The sequence below is a fragment of the Amphimedon queenslandica genome, unplaced genomic scaffold (genome assembly GCF_000090795.2).
Source record: "Amphimedon queenslandica unplaced genomic scaffold, v1.1 AMPQUscaffold_13498, whole genome shotgun sequence".
Taxonomy (NCBI): Eukaryota; Metazoa; Porifera; class Demospongiae; order Haplosclerida; family Niphatidae; genus Amphimedon; species Amphimedon queenslandica.
The window spans coordinates 4,045-9,772 of NW_003546266.1; the positions used below are offsets into that span (position 1 = coordinate 4,045).

The following is a 5,728-nucleotide window of genomic DNA, read 5'->3' on the forward strand; positions in this document are numbered from 1 at the left end:
AGAAAGAGACAAAGAGGAGAGTGGAGACAGTACAAAGGAGAATTGTAAGATTTAAAGGTGAAATTGACATTGAAAATGACATGGTTTTTAACAGAATCAAACGGCCTAAGTAAGTTTTCTTTTATGATTGCAATCTAATAATTGTTGCTGTCAAGCAGATGTAGGAATGAGTATTGTATTTAAAAGTAACTTTGAATTGTATTTTGGTTAGTTTTATTTACAAAAATGAGGCAAGAAGAAAGAAGGAAGGCCCTTAGGTAATTAAATTAATAATAGTTGAATTACTTGTACTTTAATTTCACCCTAATTAACTTAAAGACTTGGAACAGTTTCGGCCAGCTCTTAAAAGTAAACAAAATTTAAGTGTATGTTAAAGGCTTTTTGACATTGTAAATTAGGACAGCTGGAACTAATAGAAGAAAGAAGGGGGAGAAAGGAGAAATAAAGGACAGTGATGATGGGGAAGAAACAGGGGCAGGAAGCGAAACAGAGGGGACAGATGAGACAGAGACAGGAGAAGACAGGCACAGGAAGGGAGACAGAGAGAGAAAGGAAAGAAATTCAAAGTAACAATGAAGCATTATTGTAAACAATAATAACTTAATCTCTTTTTGTTGTTAGAAGAACAGGAGACAAAATAGGGGTAAAGGGAAGCAGCGACAAGGTGGTGGGAGAGGAGCAGGAAGAGGTGGCCAAGGAGGAGGAGGTGGCCGTAAAAGAGTGGGAGGTGGCCAAGGAAGGGGGGGATGTGGCTAAGAAAGAGGCCAATGAGGAAGAGGAGGAGGCCCTGCTACAACAGTATGTGAAAGAAACATCATTAAACATAACAATAACAACAAATCTTTCATAGAATTCATCCACAAGTGCAAAGACAATAAACTATTATTAAATTACATGTAATGAACTTAATTATACTTCTAAATAAAAATAATATATATATTACCTGTAAACACAAGGAAAAGCGATGGCTGGATTTGAATGAAGTATGTGGATGATCCGTGTTCAAAACAGTCCATAAAAGGACTTTTAGCACATGGAAGACATAAAAATAACTCTATAACTTGGTAATGAAAAAACTTACTAGTATTTGAAGTCACCATTAATGGCAGGGCTATAGACAACTCTTAGATGTCCATTATACAAGAAAAGATAGTACAAATGCTGTCAAAAGCAAGGTCAAATGTGAGTCAAAAGTTCTTCTTTCGTCATTCCCCGTTTATTAATTGGTTTGGGTGTGGTTTTACGTAGTGGGTGTGGTTTCATTTACTACGTGAACGGGCATGAAACGGAAACATTAAAAATAATACTAGTATTCCAGAGCAATCATCAAAACAGCGTCCCTAACTTCCAAATTTTATTGTGCATTGTCATAAACGGGATATCACTGGAAAGGAAATTTTATCTCTATCTGTAAGTACCAAAAACTGATTGTACCAAAATCCCATAGATAGCCTAGTTTTGTCATATGTGGTCACATATTCCATCTCAGCTTTATTGTCCTCATTCTCAATTTTGTCATCAAGTTTAGGCATTTCAACTCGCTGAACCTATGAGTGCATCAACCTTCTTCTTGTCAACATTCTTTTGATTTAAAATATGTAAGTGTTCTCTGCACTCTGTGATAAACAGCTATGTAATCTTTCATTCAATAACTTCAATAGTCCCATTATATCACAAAGTGCCAAGAAGGAATTCTGATGACGAATCTCCCTTCAGATCATCATGAAGAAAGCATTTGACGTTCAAATTGTTACGTAACAATCCCATAGGTTAAATAGCAACAAAACCTCTTTTATAAAGTACCATATCCCTATTTAGCACAATCTGCTTTGATTCCCTATCAGTCAGATTTGTTCTGGTGTCTGTGCCTCTGATAAAGGTACATGGCATATTGTGAAACTCCTGTGTTAAAAAATTGATGACACAAGGGTATATTACTTTGTACAGCTTTACACAATATTACACCTTGTGTACATGACACACAACTCTTTAGTTTCACTTCACTCGGTTGTTTAGACAAATGGGTCGAAACATGAATCTAAAACAATAAATTTGACTGGCACACAAATGACTTGAGTAAAACAGAAATGTTGATGGTAATTATGCAGAGCTCTGATAACAACTTAATAATAATTTAGCCATTGGAATTACCAGAACGATTGTAATTGGGAAAGCGAAGTGGTGCAATTAAAAAATAAATCAAGTTCATCCACTTTGTTATTCATGCCATTGGCAATTCTATTACGTCAAGCATCATTTGAAAGTCTTCCATTGCACCATCTACAGCACCATAATATTCAATCCTGGACGAACGAGTGACAAACCTCTTCAAGTGCTTGGACAAGGACATTTCTCAAACGCTTTTAAAGTCTCCGCCTGCATCTCGTCTGAATAGAAGCAGCAACATGAAGGTAATGCTGAAGAAGATCCCATATATGGGGATAATCTGACAAACAATGATAAGGGTCCAGTTTTAAGTCATGTGATATTGCTCTTGTCTCTTCCCCCAGAACTATTATACTGTATCAGAGGATGTATGACTCACGCGGTTGACCGTTGACTAAATTATTGCAAATTTCAATTGCATTCCATTGGTATCACGTGATGCAAAATGGCAGCTTTCTGATGACTGTATCACACAACAGGCTTGTACTGCTGAAACTATAACGATCCATGAAAACCCTTGACAGTTGTGAAAATCACCATTGCATGAAGAATATTTTCTACTTTGCTTATAGACATCAATGTAAGAAGCAGAAAGAGACAGCACATCTTAAATTTGATCCTGTTCTTTACTTCATCAGATAAATAGATTTTCACTAGTTTAAGATTTTATTCACAACTGCAATTATCATCGTTTTTAGTGAAGTTCTCATTTCGACTATTTTGATGCTTTAAATTACAGCTAGAAGAGGTACTACTGGCCATTTTTCATCACGTTATACCAATTGGATGCAAATGAAGTTTGCAATTATTAATCAAAGGTGAACTGTGTCATATCTCCTCTCCTACAGTGTAGTAGTATTATTAGTCTTGTGGTTACACTGTAACCATAGCAACTAGTCTGTGATAACAAGCAGCTTTGCAGCCACACAGTTGTGTTTGTGAATGTATATGCAAGCGAAGCTCAAGGTCTTAATCTCTTGATGTTCATAAGTTTATTCCATCTTGATGCCACTTGCTAACATCACTACAGGCTATATACAAGTGAAACCCCACTATGGTGGTGCATTTGCTTCACACAAGACTCTATCCCTACAAACAATTTACGAATGTCGACAGTAAACTGAGTCAAGTGTGCGGACTATGGACAGCGATAGATTAAAATTCTGTTTACTGCACAAGTGCACACTGGTCTATGTCTGCCTCGAAGTGTTCTCATTTGTACTGGCCTTATTCGAGATTTATGTCTTGTCTGCAGTAATATAATGGTAGATTCAAGACTGAATCTGGTAGGAGTTTTGTCACTATCATACTGACTAATTAATTTTAATTAAAAAATAAGGCGAAACATGATCACTAAAGATATAAATTAATTTCATGTATTATATTTCATTTTCAGGTAGCTTGCAGTCATAGTGAATAACTTCTCAGTGAAAGTCAGAAAGAGAAATTGACCTCTCCTGGCTTTGATTCAGTGAAGTCTAGGGACTCAAGATTAAAAAGTTTAATCGTAATATTAGAGGACATTAATGATAAGCTGTCAACTCTTTTTCACTCTATTATTGGTGTGTTCTTGCTCTTCGGAAATGGTACAGTAATGCATGTAACTGTAACATTCTTCCAGTAAATATACACTATTTGGATCACCACGAAGGCCTAAGAATCAAGTTAATATTGAACTTTATGAATTAATGAAAGTGCTGGCTATACACTAGATAAAATTGCAACAGCTTTTGGAACCAGTCTTGAAGAAGATTAAAGGAGTATAACATTGCAACTTCGAAGTATTGTCAGATTTTAAATTTTGCTTTACACTTTGTTTTTTAAAGATACATGTTCCAAGAGAGAAACCCTAAATGTGGTCAAGTCATGCATCAAGGCTATTTATTAAGTATAGGTGTTCACAAGCAACGTTGGAGGATTTGCGAATTAATTACAAAAATTGATCCCTTCAGGCAGCATGTCCCATAGCACCAACAGATCACCAGACAAAGGTACTGTGTTCCTGTTGCAAATAGTCACTGGCATGTAGATAACCATCATCACCTTATATGGTGGCATTTTATCAATTATGGTGGGATGGATGGATTTTCACGACTAATTGTTTGCCTGAAATGTCCTACAACAACAATCGACTACAGTACTAAATGATTTTTATCATGCTACTATGCAATACATTGTTTCATCAAGAGTCAGGTCTGATAAAAGTGAAAATATGCTCATTTGCAATTTCACGGTTTCTGTCAGAGGATGAAGTCATATAGCTGGCTGCTCCACAAGAAATTAGTGAATCGAAAGGCTTTGGAGAGTTATATATAGATATGTTGCTTCCACTTATCATCAGTGCTGCCACATTTAGCGATTTCCAGCTAATATAGTGAATAGATCACTGCAAAGTTTTTGGTGACTTTTGATTGAAACTCAAAATTTAGCGATTTTGCAAGCATGGTGCATGTGCAATAGATAGGTGTTAATTATTAATAATTAGGTGTGGCAACATGATAATAATGGCTGAAAGAAGCAGGAGTATTTGCTCTACTAGCACTAGTGTCTCAGATTATTAAGATGATTCAGAAGAAAGTTCCTCTGCTACCAGAGATTCTTTTAGACCTCCTCAAAAGCACCGTTACAAGCAATCATTTTGTTCTGAGTGGGAAAAGATCCCTGAACTTAGTGGACGGCTTTCCAGATCACGCACAAAGAATAAAATGGCATTTTGTAAACTGTGTAATTGCAATCTTGAGGCTACGCTAAGTGATCTGAGAAAGCATGTGAGTACAAAGAAACACAGTGACAATGCTAAGCTAATAAGTCAACACAGACCCTTGGATTCCCTTCCAAATGCAACTTTCGAAAGTCAGGTGAGGTGATAATTAATTATTCCTGAACAAGTATTATCATAATCATTCTGTAGGTATCTCTAGCTGAAGCATTGTGGGGAAGCTTTACAGCCGAACATAATCTTGCCTTTGCATTAAGTGATCATGCCACAAAACTGTTTGTAAGGATGTTTCCAGATTCTGAAATTGCCAAGTTTTCATCGGGTCGAACCAAGACGACAGCAGTAATTACCAATGTTCTTGCACCATATACACAACAAAAACTGATCAATTCCATGAAGTGCAAACCATTCTCTCTTCTATTTGATGAGGCTATGATATCAGTGTTATGAAGTCAGCATGTATGGTGATTCGAATATTTGATGAAGATGCAGGTATTGTGCGGAGTGAGTTTTATAAGCTGGCAGAGCTTGGTGACAAAGCTGATGCTGAGACGCTGTTTAATGCTATTGAATCTACCTTTAGGGAGGATGGTATTCCGTTTGACAACCTGATAGGCTTTGCTAGTGATGGGGCAAATACCATGCTAGGTCACCATAATTTTGTGAAAACTCGATTGTTAGCAAAGCAGCCACACCTATTTGTTATTCATTGTATTTGTCATGTGGCTGCTCTCTGTTCTTCTCATGCATGCAGTAAGGCCATCCCTACTGAAGTAGAACAGCTTCTAGAGATACTTACAATTTCTTTCACCACAGTAGCAAACGTCTATCACAGCTCTCTGA

The 5,728-nt window shown here is 36.7% G+C and overlaps 1 long non-coding RNA gene across 1 annotated transcript; it reads left to right on the forward strand.

Moving 5' to 3' along the window:
• The first annotated feature begins 238 nt into the window (after nucleotides 1-238).
• LOC105316779 (uncharacterized) lies at nucleotides 239-422 on the forward strand. Its single transcript, XR_002184167.1, has 3 exons — nucleotides 239-257; nucleotides 319-348; nucleotides 399-422. It is a non-coding gene; the product is annotated as an uncharacterized LOC105316779 (long non-coding RNA).
• The last annotated feature ends 5,306 nt before the right edge of the window (nucleotides 423-5,728 follow it).